The following is a 15,476-nucleotide window of genomic DNA, read 5'->3' on the forward strand; positions in this document are numbered from 1 at the left end:
AAACAGAAAGCAGTATTCAGTGTTTAGTAATCTACAAATGTGCCTGATACTAAAGTAAAAAAAAAAACAGCAAGAAAAAGTACAGTTGTGTACACTTACCATAAATGTAGATGTTCAAGTGTATTTACTGTTGCAGTCATTACATTTTGGTAATCCTGCTGGCAGGTTGCCCTCAGCCGGCCTGAATTCCAAAGTCTTGGGTCCTGTGTTGGTCGCTAGCGCCCCTTCCCCTGACGTCAGGTCATCAGGGGTATAAAAGAAGTGGTCGATGCCATTTTCTTTAGTTTTTCTTGCCCCAGATGTCAGGTGGCCCCCAAGAGGGATGCCATAATTTAGATATGTATAATTACATGCACCAATATAAAATTTACCTTCATCTACAAGCAAATACACCATAAGTTGTATAAATCAGAGAAGGAAAGATAGGCTCCATCAGAAGAAAAAGGGGGATGGTGGGTGGGAAACCTGGACTGCAACAGTGAATACACTCGAACATCTACATTTATGGTAAGTGTACACAACTGTACTATGTTCTTCGTGTTTCACTGTTGCAGTCATTACATTTGGGTAGAGTCCCAAAGCTAAGGCTGGGAGGCTGGAGCTAAACAGCATTAGGAGCGGCTATGAGGCCCTGCAGAACTGCAGTGGCAAAGCCTGCCCTGGATTTAGAGTAGAATGGCAAATGCTAGTGCTCTGTGAACGTGTGCACTGAACTCCAAGTAGCAAATGTTCTTGGGTAGGTACTCCCCTGAGAAAGGCTGCTGAAGTGGCTGCAGCTCTGGTTGAGTGTGGCCTAATGCCCTTAGGTACTGGCTTGCCATGGTGTACATAGCAGAAATGAATGCAGTGGCCTGTCCACTTTGAATTAGTCTGCTTTGAGATGGCCTTTCCTTGTGATCCTGCAGCATATATCACTAGTACTTGCTCTGTCTTTCTGAAAACTTTGGTTCTGTCCAAGTAGAATCTAAGCTGTCTATGTACGTCCAAAGAATGCAGAATTCTCTCCCCCTTGTTCTGTGGATTTGGATAAAAGGTTGGCAGGTGAAGAGAGCCACACTGGACACCATCATAGGCATAAATGTTGGGTTTGTCCTCAGAGACCCTGTCTGGATAAAAAATGATAAAAGGTTCCACAGCCATGAGTGCCTGTAGCTCTGAAACTCATCTTGTAGAAGTTATTGCTAGGAGAGCTGTTTTCCAAGACAAAAACTTTGTATCAGCAGTAGCAGCTGGCTCAAAAGGAGGCAGTGCGAGTTTTTCCAAGACATAGCTGAGGTCCCATGCAGGCACTGGTGATCTCCTTAGAGATCTTAAATTTTTGGCTCCTCTGAGGCACTGCTTTAATAAGGGATGAGAAAAGATTGGTGGCTCTACATTGTAATGAGCCGAAATGGCAGAGGCATGAATTTTAATAGATGAAAAAGATAGGCATTTGCCCAGCATCTCAGTTAAATATTGCAAAATCTGAGTAATATTTGGCACAGCTGTATCAGTTCCTTGTGCCTGGTTCCAAGCACAGAATCTCTTCCATTTTCCAGCATAAGATTTTCTAGTACTAGGCCTTCTGGCTTCCAAAATGACATCCATCACAGCTTTACTGAGAGGTGTATTTTGTATGACTATATTATTCACCATGCTGTCAGATTTAAAGTTCTGAGTTGGCTGTGCAGGATCTAACTGTTTTGCTGGGACAGTAGATGAGGTATTTGAGGTAAGGTCCAAGCTGGGCATTGAGACAAGCTCCTTAATATTGGATACCAGTACTGGTGGGGCCAGTCTGAGGCAATCAGCATCATCTTTGGCTTCTCCTTGTCTGACCTTTAGGAGTACCTTGTGGAGCAGAGGCAGAGGAGGAAATACATATGCTGATAGGTTTTTCCAGCTGAAAGATAGGGCGTCCACTTTCCACTTTCCATGCTTGTCTGTGATAAATCCTTGTGCAGAATCTTTTTAGTTGGTAGTTGTGAGGGGAGGCAAATAGATCTATGTCCGGGCATCCCCATTTCCTTGTTATCATGCTGAAGACTTTTGGATCCAGGTGCCACTCGTGGGGATCCATAAGGTTTCTGCTTAGTTCATCTGCCAGAGTATTTTTCCTTCCTGGCAGGAATTGTGACTGTAGATGTACTTGGTAAGTCAATGGTGTGTCCCACAAAGTCATGGCTAGTCTTCAAAGGGGGTAAGAATGTATGCCCCCTGCTTGTTTATATACCACATGACCATGGTGTTGTCTGTCTTTATCAGTAGCTGTCCTGGATGAAGTAGGTCCTTGAAGGCTATCAGGGCATTTTAAACTGCTAGCATTTCTTTTTGATTGATATGTAGATGCATTTGGTTTGAGGTCCATGAGCCCTGAATGCATCTTCCTGCCATGTAGGCCCCCCAGGCATAATCTGATGCATCCGTTGTTAGTGTCTGCCTGGCTGGGGGTAATGTCAATGACTGTCCCTTGTTTTGTTGACAAGCCTTTGCCCACCATCGAAACTCCTGTTGCAGGCAGGGAATGAGAGTAATAATAGTTTCCAGGCTGTGGCAATGTTGAGTCCAAACACTTTTTAGGTACCATTGAAGTTTCCTCATATGCAGTCTCTTGCATATGGAATTAGTAGAATGCAGGATGCCATGAAGCCCAAAGCCTGCAGAATTTTTCTTGCAGACAACTGGGCCTTTATTGCAAACATTTTGAAATAGGTAGTCAGTTGCCTTTGTCTGGAGTGAGATAAGCCATCTGAGCAGTTGTATTTAAGCTTGCACCCAGGAATATTATCTCTTGAGAGGGTACTAGTTTTGATTTCTTTTCGTTGACTGTGTACCCTAGGCATGCTAGAAGTCTTTTCACAAAATCCAGATGCTGTAGAAGAATGTCCTTGTTCTCTGCTTGAATTAGACAGTCGTCCCAAGTAAGGATATATTTGTATTCCTCTTTGTCTGCAGAATCCAATTACTGGTGCCAGGCACTTTGTAAAGACCCTGGGCGCAATACATAAGCCAGAGGGCAGTGCAGAGAATTGGTAATGCATTGAGCCAGCCTTGAATCTGAAGTATCTTCTGCATATTTGTCTGATTGGGACATGCAGGTATGCCTCTTTCAGGTCTAAAGTCACAAGCCAAGCATTATTGCCCAGCATGGGCAGAAGCTGCTGCAAAGTCAACATCTTGAATTTTGGTATATCCAGGAATGTGCTCAAAATAGATAGGTCCAGTATTGGCCTCCAGGCCTTGTCCTTTCTGGGTACCAAGAACAGTCTTGAGTAAAACCCTTGTCCCTACTCTTGCGCTGGTACTTGTTGAATGGCCCCCATATCCATGAGGGATGAGACTTGTTTTTGTGCCTCTGCCCATTGATTTTCTGGCAGATCTGGCCAGCCGTTTGCCTTTGGCAGGGTATGGAAATGGAACGTGTAGTCTTGTGACACGATATTTAGGACCCATTTGTCCTGGGTTATAATGTGCCTATTTTGAGAAAAAAAATGCTAATTTCCCCCCTAAGGGTGCTGCCAGGAGATAAGTGCTTGGTGCAGGCAGGGGGAAATCATTGGGACTGTTTCCTGTATGGTTGTGATTTGTCTTCTCCAACTTTTGAGGTAGAAGCCCCCCATTGCTTTGAGCGATATGAACTTTGCACCTGGGTTCTGCCTCTAGGGCGTCTGGATCTGCCCCTTTGAGGTCTGTCTGACATAGGAAAGGACCACTTCTTTGTTGGCCAGTGTCTACTAAACCTAGGTGGCTATACTTGTAAAAAATCTTTGACCGTTTGCATAGATTTAGCTTTGCCCTCCATTTTCTTTAACACCTCTTCTGCCTTAACACCAAACAAAGTATCATGTTGTAAAGGTGCATCTAATAATTTAATTTTAACAAGATCAGGCAGATTTTGTACCTTTAACCAAGCATGCCTCCTAATTACAGAACCTGTAACTGTGGCCCTGCAGGAGGCCTCCAAAGAATCAAAACCACATTGCAAAGTATGCTTTACAACTTGTTCAGCTGCATGCAATAAATCCTGCATTTCCTTGTTTTCTGCACATTCAGGATTTAACAACATTTTTTGTTTAAGCAATGCCATGACATGTTGCTGATATTTGAGCATATGCAACTGACAATTTAAGGCTCTTATAGCCAAAGTAGCAGATGTGTATACCTTTTTCCCCCATCTATCCAGTGCCCTAGAATCTTTGTCAGAGGGAGCAGGGTTTTTTGCAGTGAAAGCCTTAACTTCTTTGGGACCCTGAGAAATAGTTTCTGGGTCGGCAGCATGGTTTTTAAAAAGGAATTTATGAGAATCAGGAACCCTGTAATATCGGTCAGGCTTAACAGGAGCTGGAGGTAAGGAGTCAGGGGTAAGACTAGACTCCAAAAACACAATCTACAATGTCTAACACAGGTGGGATGGCTAGTGGCTTATGTTGAGGTAGTAAAAGGAAATCCCTAAGCCTCTTTTTAGATTCTAAAAAATCTTGGCTCTCCCAGTGGAAATGCTCCCTCATGGTATGGAAGGTTTCCCAAAAAGAATAGTCCTCTGGAGGAGAAGCTGAAGGTACAGATTCTTCAGCATCAGAATCCTCATAGGGGGGAAGAGAATATTCCTGATCAGAAAAGGAATCTGAAGAAATGGAAACCTGATCTGAAGATTCATAGTCAGTCTCTTGCATACGCCTCTTATCAGGAGGGGGATGGGAACCCCTGATCAAGGTAATCAAGTCTTCGGCCATTTTGAGCATCTGTTTTTTGGGCATAGAGGCCTGACCACGTGGCTCTTGAGTTTCTTTATTTGCTCTGGAAGGTACTTAAGTCTTTGCCTTTGAAGCTGAAGTAGGTTTGATGTAAAGATGTTTAGGTCTGAATACACCCTCAGAAGCCGGTGCCTGCTCAGCGGCTCCAGACCCATCTGAAGGGATAATATCTGAGGCTCCAATACCTTGAGTTTCCAGCGGCATGGCTGACTCCACGTGGGATTTGGTAGCGGCCTGAGACTCTAAAGTAGCGGGCGTCAGGGGCTGCGAAAGCGCCTCACTGAGGACCGGCGAACCGGCTTAGGAGAAGCTTCGTCGTCGGTTTTGGGCCTCGGTTATCTATCTTTTTCCTTTTTTTTTGCATTTTTTGCGAACTCAGAGTAGTCTGATGGCTATCAGATGACAATTCTGGATAATTAAACAGGCGTCCAAAATAGTTTAAAGCAAAATCATACCGATGCTTAATAGTGCATTGGTTAAATCTAGCACAGAACTGACAACCAGAAACTTTGTGATCAGGGCCTAGGCAAGGAATACAGTAAGAATGAAAATCCTTATGAGGTATTTGCTTCCCACAAGAAATACAATTATTAACTTTTTCTGACATCGGTCTGGAGCAAGAAAAAAGTTTCCCCAACGGGGTACTTAGCTTTTAAGACTTCGGATCTGAAACTCAAACACGAAAATCTCAGGAGTCGGCCGACTGGCACTTGCGAACTGCTTCTGCTTCAGGAACCGTGCGGCAAGAAAGACTAAAGAAAATGGCGTTGGACGCTTCTTTTATATCCCTGACGACCTGACGTCAGGGAAGGGGCGACAGCGACCGACACAGGACCCAAGACTATGGAATTCTGGCCAGCTGAGGGCAACCTGCCAGCAGGATTACCCAAATGTAATGACTGCAACAGTGAAACACAAAGAACATAAAGATAAGGGAGGTATGAAAAAACTATTTTCTACCAATGAATACTTACCAGAAAAACGAAGCCAATAAAAGTAAACATACTAGCTGCTGTACTGTATCAGATTCCAACTCCCTATTAGGTCCCCCTAAGGGGGATTTCCAACAAAACAGAAGAGTTCAGCAATTTATAAGGGGAAAGGGGAACACTTACAGCAATACTTCAAGGATCCACAAACTATAACGGCAAAATAAAGCAGGAAACCTGGCAGAGATAAGAAATGTAGGGCTTGATTTCTTATAAGCAAATAAACTTGCAAATTCAAATATAAAAAGCATTATAATCTTTAAAACATAATATGGAATCTTAACAGATTTAGACAGCTTATTGCTGTTACTGTTTTCACAGTAGGATATGAAAGATTCTACTTAAGCAGATTTCAAAATCCAGAGCTTTTGTACTGGATTTTGTTAACATTTTGCAGGTATTTCTAAATCTGTTTACCATGTTTCTAAAACCACCCTACAATGCTGATTTTAAATCTGTCCAGTTTTTAGTAATAAAATATTTTGCTAGTATAAAAAAAGTGATTACAAATCTCAATATATTGTTTGCCTCCCACAGTACTGTTTTGCTTTTCAATGGTCTCCTTTGTCCATAAGCTTGATAAAAAATCTATAAACCTAACCCTATAATTGTTTTGTCTTTATATTTCTTACAGGAATATAAAATACTGTAAACTTGCAAAATTATTTAATCTTTATATTTTTTGGATGAATATGTAATACTTTAAAAGTTTAAGTTAGAACTTCTTTGTAAGAGAAAGACGTCTTCATGTCAGGCAGCAATTTATTAAATTTGAGGACTCTCTGGTACACTTATTTCACATAATTTGAATGTTTGGAAACTATATAAATGAAAATGTTCCTTCACCTGCACATTACAATATATTTAAATTGTATATATAAATGTCTAAAATTTATATATTTGGTTCTAATTGCTCATGTAAGTTTACATTACCTATCTTTGAAACTGGAAATGCATTTACTAAAAGCTATATGAAAAGAAAAGCAGGGCTCTGGCTTAGAAGGATTAAAAAGCAAAATGAAAGGCTACCAAGATGTATGACAGAGAATGAGGTTCTCAAAACGCTATCAGAAATGACAAATGTAAGACATGCTAAAGACGGACATCCCTTTCCTAGCGACCGCCTTTAAAATGATGAGTTAACTTATAAGAAATGTCTTCTTGAATGGAGATGGCTCATATACCCACTTCTGTACATGTAACACTTCATATGTAACACACGGGACAGAAAAAACAAAAAGTTGCATCTTGTTACTAAATTATCCAGGTTAAAACAGAGAAACAGAGACAAAAAAGTTAAGATTGGAGTTAAAACTATTTAAATATAGAAAAGTAATAAACAATATTCTTTGTTACATCTCACAAAAGAAAACTTTATAAAGAATCACCATAAACAGCACAAAACAAAAATGGAAATGGAAATTATGTACTGCCAGTAATGCAGGATTCTTTCATTCTAGTTCATCCCATGTGACTAATGGGGTACCAAGCCTCTTGTCGGATCTGATCTGACTACAATAAAGCTCCAAGTCTTGAGATCCTTTAAGATTTTTTTTCTTCCATAACCTTCTTGGCTACAGAGTTCCTTCAGATCAAGTTTGCTACATAACAGCAGAAAATATACATATAGAATAATGCAAGAGAGATGGGCAGAAGAGCTACTGAATGATCCGTCAGGTCTTTTGAAAATGACAATTTGGAAGGGGGATGGAGGGAGCAATGTCATATTGGATGGATTAGGATGAAAGGATTCAGTGTTATAACTACACAACTTCCATATCCTAGTCATCCTATCCGCCAGATCAGACTGATGGGTCAGAATATTAAATTACCTGTAAACCTGGGTGGCATCATGGCAGGATAGCTTTTAGGACTTTTGCCACAAAAGAAGACCAGATATGTCTAAGATGTCCAATTTACAAAGTCTGGGTATGCAGCGTAGACTAAGTCACTGTGGCACAAATTTTATCCACAGCAGAAAAAAAGACAAAAGTAACAGCAATTAACTTTGCAGAATAGGCTTTTGATTTGATACGTACAGATTTGTTCTGCAAAGTGTAAATGATGGAGAGCAATCAGAAAACCATCTGAACAAAGTAACCTTAGACATTTTTCATCCCAGTCTATTTAGAGTGAAGGAGATTAACAACTGATGGTCTTTTCCTGAATGTTTTTGCCTTATGATAAAATCTCAACTTCCTATGATCATCCAAGGTGCGAGGAATGTATTCTCCATGGTTAGTATGAATTGGGAAGGAAACAGGCAAATGAATAGGTTGTGTCAAATTACTCTTGGGTGCAGTCTTGGTGGATTAAGTACAGAGGGACACTATTGCTATAGAAAATTAAAGGAGAAGGACAGGAATGCAAGGCTTAAAGCTCTCAGACTCTTCCAATGGAATTAAGTGCAACCAAAAACATTACCTGTGCTGACTATGCTGGCTCAAAATTGGATTTTGTAAAAGCTTCTTAAACAAAACTGAGGGCTCAAGGTGGAACCAGATCTTTAACAGGAGGCCATAAAAAGGAAAACTCCTTATAGAGAAGCTTTACACAATTTATGGGAAGCCATGTAAAAAAAACTGATACCATTGTGGAAATTGGATATAGAAGTCGATTGACCCTCAAGGGTGGTTTCTGGCCCAGAAATTGTTGTTTATTGGCTGTTTGGGCAGTTTTTCCATCTCTTTCAACTTTCTGGTTTAAAAGCCTGCGTTTGCACTGGTTTCCCACCTTTCCTGTAACTAGTCTAATCCAGATACAGATTTGCTGTATCAAGGACTGTCTGTAAGCTTCTGAGCCCCCCAAGCCTTTCTGTGTTGGAGAGAAGCATTCTAGCTTATCAGTGGGAGTGGTAAGTACTAGGTAGCCTATCTACCCAGGTACAGATTCTTAGTTTTAGCACTTGAATTTGCTTATTCTTGCACAGCACTTGTTTAGAACTTGTTATTCACGGTAAATAAGCTACAAATTACTACAGCACTCAACCTTCCTCTTTACCTAGTGGAAAACAGTTTTTGTACTTACTTTCCTCACTTGCTTAGATAAAAACAGCTCTTATACTCACTTTCCTCACTTGTCTAGAGGAAAGTAGTTTTCTATTCAGGCATGTCCATGGGTCAGCTCCCAGTGTTCTCTCCTATCTGATGAATCTGGGTATCTTGGGACAATGTAGCAATTGCCTCATATACACAGACAACCCTCTCTTCCCACCACCCAACACCACAACCTGTGAGAGATGCATTTATCTAGCCAAACTGGAGGTAAAGCTCTCTCCATCCAAGACTGAACTTGACAGTCAAGAGGAGAAGGTAAACACTTGCACCAAACCATACTCATCACACACAGTCCCACTAAACCTACACCACCAAAATCCACATATAGAAACACAAAAACATTTGCAGAGGCTCTCAATAATAATCTGCTCAAGCAACAGAGACCTCCAAGAAAGAAATGCAAGCAACCTCCAACCCCCAACACAACCCAAATGAGACACAGCCCACAGACTCAATGTGAAAATGAACCACAACCCATAAGTCAAAACAACTTACCCAACACACTAGTCATAGGTGACTCTATAGTCAGGCACACTGATGTCCCACTAACCAGGCTAAACAATGAGAAAGTTACTGCCAGCTGGCCATCAGGTGACAGGATCCGCCACATAACCCAGACACTCGGGTCACTCCACAATAAGTACATTGTCACTGTCCATGTTGGTGTGAACGACCTGAGATGTACCCTCCCTGGACTACATGAAAAGAGACATGGAAGAGCTCTCCGATCTTGTAGCCCAGGCAGGTATGACCCTAGCTCTGAGTAGCATCCTGCCATCGCCCAGAATGATACCACAGTACAAGGACAAAATGACTGACTTCAACAATTGGCTAAGCTTCTGGTGTCATTCTAAGGGGATCTAGTATTTGTTTGCCTGGGACGACATGGTCGACAGATCACAATGCTTTGCCAGAGATGGCCTGCACCTGTTGTCCCTGGGATTCCAGATACTGGCTAAGGGTCTTGCAGCCCCAATAGTGCCTTTTTTAGGCAAGGTTGAAATGACAAATTCACCACCGTAACAGGCAAGTAAAAACTGAGGGTAATGCTACTCAGTGCTAGAAGTCCAAATCTCAAAATGCACTCACTCGAGGCACTCCTTAAAATGGAGAACATAGATAGCTGCGCAGTGACTGAGACCTGGTTCAAGGCTCTAGACAGCACCCCTGCATTACTAGACTATAACGCATACCACACTTTTCGGCCATCTAACCTGGACCAGAACACCAAAGGCGGAGGTTATTCATTAAGGATATCCACACCTCCAGCCTAGTTGCGCAGCATAATGCATCCGAGGTTATCCAAGTGCAACTAACTCTGGGCAAATCTGCACTCCAAATTGTAGCCTGCTACAGATACCCCATCATGCCCCAGGATTCCACTCCTCTTTTCTTGATATATTGGAAAATATTAGGGTTTAACCAAACACCCTAATAATAGGCGATTTTAACTATCCCACTATTAACTAGGAAAACTACTCATGTACCAACTCCTTCACTCAACGCCATCTGGAATTCATAAATTCCAATGCCCTGGATCAACTTATCCACCCCCACCAAGGGCAACAATATCCTAGAACTAGTCCTTACCAACATGAGTGACCGGTGCTCCACACTTCAAGTCAACTCCTTGGTCAGATCCGACTATAAGCTAATCACCCTAGATATCCACATCCCACCCCCACCCACCATTAAGGAAACCACGGTAAAAAATGTCTCCAAAGCCACCTTCATGCTTCTTAAGACAGAAGTGGCAAACTTCATGACACCCATGCAGATGGACAATACAGTTACGACTGCTGAATCCTACACAAATGCACTCTAAGCACTTACACGAGTGCATGGATCGCGCTATCCCAAACAGAACCAAGACACTATCCTCCAAAAAAAGGAAGCCAATCTGGTGGTCCTCTGCCATAAACAAACTCTACAACAGAAGGAAGAAATGGTTGCAAAAGAGAGTAAAATCCCATGAGTGCAGGAGCTCCCTGGTCAGCCTCCGTAAGAAGCGGAGATCCCCTACAAGATCCTCCAAAGCTAGTTATGAAAACCAAATCATCACTGATTCTAAGGGCAACCACAAAGCATTCTATAGCTATGTTACGAATCTCAATGGCAACACCTAGATCTGCTCTGAGTTACAGCACAACGGCACGAAAATTACAAAACCAACTGATATTGCCAACATCCTGGCAGACAGGTTCAGTGCTAACTTTACCCCCCCTCTCACCCCCTAAAGGGCCCATATCTATACAGGAAGAATGCAGCGTCCCTATAATCACATCTATGCAGGTAAAAGCTCCACTCTCTAAATCCAAAAATACAGCATCCATGGGACCGGACAACATCCCAGGCTGTGTTTTACAGGAACTTCAGAATGAACTGGCTCCCCACCTAAGCACCATGTTCAATCATAGTCTCACGTCAGGCTTTGTGCCCACTGAATGGCAACAGTAACAGTTATCCCACTCCACAAAGGGGGAGCCAAAGCTGATCCTGGGAACTATCGCCCTATTAGCCTGACGAGCCTGGTCTGCAAGGCCATGGAACGTATCATCACGGAACTCAAACAAAGATATTGGTAACCTCCAAACTCTGGACCCCACCCAGTTCGGGTTTGTGAAAGGGAGAACATGCCTTCTGAACCCGACTGAGTTCTTTGAGGCAGTCACCAAAGCCATAGACGAGGGTAAGGTGGTTCACACAGCCTATCTTAACCTCGCCAAGGCTTTCAACATCATCCCCCATTCTGGAATTATACCTAAACTCACTAAACTAGGTATAAATCCCTACTTCACAAGATGGGTTCCCAAGTGGCTCACTGACAGAATCCACACTGTAAAAGTTGCAGACTCCAAATCTGACTTCAAACCAGTAACAAGTGGAGTACCACAGGGTTCAGTCCTGGGACCTCTCCTGTTTGTTATCTACTTCTCTGAAGTACAGGCTAACACAGAAGGCCTCTGGCTAATGAAGTTTGCAGATGACTGCAAACTAGGATCTATAGTAGAGTCCCAAACGATGTGGACATCCTACAGAAGGGCCTCACTGAGACAGATGCCTGGTGTCAGAGGCATGGCCTCAAGCTCAATGCCAAAAAGTGCATTGTCATCCCCTTTGGTAAAAACTCTGTACCTATGAACTACCACATAAACAGTAGTCTACTTAATGCCGAATGTGTGATAAGAGACCTTGGGACCCAGGCGGACAGTAGTCTCTCCTTTGATAATCACATCGCCACAGTAGTCAAGAAATCCTATGTGGCACACCTCATCACAAAAGGGTTCTCATCCAGGAAAAGAGAGGTCATTGCTCCTCTACTCGGCACTCATTAGACCCATTGTAGAGTACAATGCCCCTTTTGGAATGTACCTCACAAGACATCTGCAGAAGCTGGAAAGGCCACAGAAGTATCTCACAGAGAGGATTACTGGCCTCAAACCAATGCCCTACACTGACCGTCTCAAAAAACTTCACCTTTACTCTGTAGCATATCGCATACTCAGAAGAGATCTCTGCCTAACAAAGCTATGTTAAACCCAGAGCTGTTGGACATGCTACACCTGAAGAAATCCCAATCCTTCTGAGCTACACGCTCTACGGACCTAAACCTTGTCACCACAACAAACAGGACATGCTGGAGGGATAGATTCCTGTCCCAGAGACTTCTTAAACTCTGGAACAAGCTACCCATCTATGTCAAGCAAAGTTCCTCATTAGCACTCTTCAAGAAAAATCTTGTTGAGTGGATGGAAAATAGGAAATACAACCTGGGGATCACTTCTGTGGCTCTGTTTGACAGGTGCACAGGAAATTAACTTTCTTGGGTGACGTAAGCCAGGGAATCTTGTTGGCTAGGCTTACATAGGCCCTTGGGCCGATAGCCTAGTACCTACCTATGAACCTTTATCAAACACATCTGAAAGAAATTGAAGGATTTCAGGAATGGCCGCTGAGAAGGGATAAATATCCTTTTGTGATGCCCAAAAGAAGAAATGTTTTCATTTACTCCTCCATACTTTGCAAGGGGATTCTTTTGAGATGCAGAGAGAATCAAACCACACTTTCAGACAAGTTGAGGAGTTTGGACATCACTAGAAGTGTAGAAACCATGTGGTCAATTTTAGGTTGGATAAGTCTGTGTGTCAATGATTGAATGGATGTAATATCAAATTGGAAGGGGATCTAAAAGCCATTGATGCTTCATTACAGGAAGCTTGGGTAAGGGAAAACCAAATATGCTGTGGCTAGCATAGGGCAAGGAAGATCACCCACTGTTTTGCACGTTGCTGCTTTTCCGTATGAATCTGGACATTAGTGGAAAAGGGCGAAAAGCATAGAGAAGTCCAGTCAGCTACTGCCTGACCACATCTCAAGTTTTGTCCCCTCTGCAGGGATCATGGTGAAGTAGATGCTGTACTTGCTGATGGTCAGGGATGTAGAGAGATCAGAGCAAGGCTGGTCCCAGTGGTTGAACATTTGATGAGCAACCATTGGATTGATAGAACTTTCGGTAGGCATCACAAGAGACCTGCTGAGACTCTCCAAAAAACAACTGGCTTTCCCTGGCATGTGTACTGTTATCAAAATGTGAGGCAAAGCAGTTCCACATTGCCAAACTCTTGTCTCCTCTCTGAAAGCAGGCAAGATCCAAACCCCAGAACCAAAAGAAAGTGACCAAAGTGCTTAGCCAAAACAATGAAACGAAGATCCAATTGCCACCTGATTCTTAAAGTATCACACTACAGACATTTTGCCTTGTCTGAATGGTCATGAAATTCCTGCAAAGCCAGGATGATAGCCCTCTTCTCTAAGATATTTATGTGAAAGTTAGCTTCTTGTCTGATATCCAATTCCCTTCGACCATCCTCATTTCAAAATGCACCCCCACCTCACACCCAAGGGAGGAGACATCTGTGGCAATTGTAGCCTAAGGAGAAGAGAGAATTAGAAGCTAGCCACCATTATATATGAATCCTGCACAGCTGCGTTATGACTACAGGGGTTGAAGGGGCAGATAACGAAGACCACTGGGTTCTGACTAACCACTGAATAATTCTTAAGTAGAAGTGTGCAAGGGGAACCATAACTATCACCATCAACCCGAGAAACAGAAGCACTAGTAGTGCTGATGGAGAAGGGTCAATCAAAATCCTATGAATGGAAGCTCTGAGTATTGTGGTTCTGTCTGGAGAGGGGCTGACTACACAACCTGAAGTGTCCAGATCCATCTATCCATCCATTCACAATCTCTTTACCCCCAGTTTTGCATATGGAGCCAGGTGTTTTGAGACTATTTTATTTTTCATAATTTACAGACATATCTATGGATAGGCAGGGCAGCAACAAGTAGTATCAGGCTTCAAGAGATGCTCTGGTCATAGCATCAAACATTCAAATAAGGGAATACATGGGGTCCCTCAGTCTACAATGGGCTGGGACTACCACCGTGCATTTCATGAACACCTGAAGGAGGTGGAGGCAGAGGTAAGGCTGAAGGGCAAGGGTCTGAACCAAAAATCTCTGGCTCCTAACCAAAAGCATACAAATCTCCTGGATGCTTGTGCTACTTTGATGGGGAGGTGTGCATGCTGGAGATCTGTTGAGCACATCCAGTCATCTGCTTTGAGACAGGCCAATATCTACTGCATCATGGCCATTCTGAATGGGATCATTTTGCTGTACAGACTTAGGCTGCTGAGATACAGAACAGGGCTGAGGTCCTTATTCTTCAGTACAAAAGTTTTTGAATAGACTCCTGACACACTCAGATCAATTGGGACCTCCTGGACGGCTCATTTTTTTCTAACAGACAGAAAGAATTTCACTTCTGGTCACTTTCCTCAGGTGGGGTGGAACATCAGTGGCTGGGTTTGGGGAGTGTTAAATGGGAAAAATCCACAATGAAGGCCAACCACACAGGTAAGTGGAGTGATAAATGGCCCCCACTACCTCCACAGGGTGAAAGTTTGGTCTTTAGGGAATGTTGGAACCATTTTCCACAGAAGGGCCCCCAGTATCCCTGACTCTGCAAACCAACTTGACCTCTCGGCTGGCATCCACTAAAGGGACCACCCCCAGCTGAAGTGGGGTTGAGAATGGGGTGCTCTACGCCATAAAGATTTGGACTCCTTTCGATTCTTCCAATAGGATCTTTGAGGCGTCTCAACTTATCCCCTATGATAGACAGAGTCTTCATGTCCTGCTCAATCCTCAGTAGTTTCTCTTTCACTGAAGGACTAAATAAAAAGGTATCATCTTAAGGCATATTTGTGAAAAAAAGCCTTAAATCACATAAGCATAAGCAGGTATGGCATTTCAATGTGATGCCTATACACACTGCATCTGTCACTCCATCAACAGAATTATGTAAAGAGAGAGATTTGTAACATTCAGCATGTGCCTGTTTTGTCACTTAGCTTCCTAGACTCGTGTGGGTGGCTTCCTCAAAGAGGTTAAAGCCTGCTCTGTGAAAAGTTTCTGGAAGAAGTTTGTGTGAGTGACATAAGTCAAAGCCAGAGGAAAAGTACTTGAGGAGTAAGCTAACTTCCTTATTCTGCTAACTGCCCTAGATTCCTGACTGAGTATACAGACAGTCACTGTATCATCACATAGCTCCTTCTTGGTAGCTCCTGGTACAAAAAAAGAATCCACTTTAGCTTCCTCAAAACAGAGCTGCCTATCCTTAAAAACGTGGT

General features: G+C 42.8%; 1 protein-coding gene across 12 annotated transcripts in view; it reads right to left on the bottom strand.

The window, feature by feature from the left end:
• AFDN (afadin, adherens junction formation factor) overlaps positions 1–15,476 on the bottom strand; it is a 3,286,836-nt gene that overhangs the window by 2,251,258 nt on the left and 1,020,102 nt on the right. The gene's annotated exons all lie outside the window — the stretch shown is intronic.

The sequence above is a fragment of the Protopterus annectens genome, chromosome 1.part0 (assembly GCF_019279795.1).
Source record: "Protopterus annectens isolate FY-2018-M chromosome 1.part0, PAN1.0, whole genome shotgun sequence".
NCBI classification, from domain to species: domain Eukaryota; kingdom Metazoa; phylum Chordata; order Ceratodontiformes; family Protopteridae; genus Protopterus; species Protopterus annectens.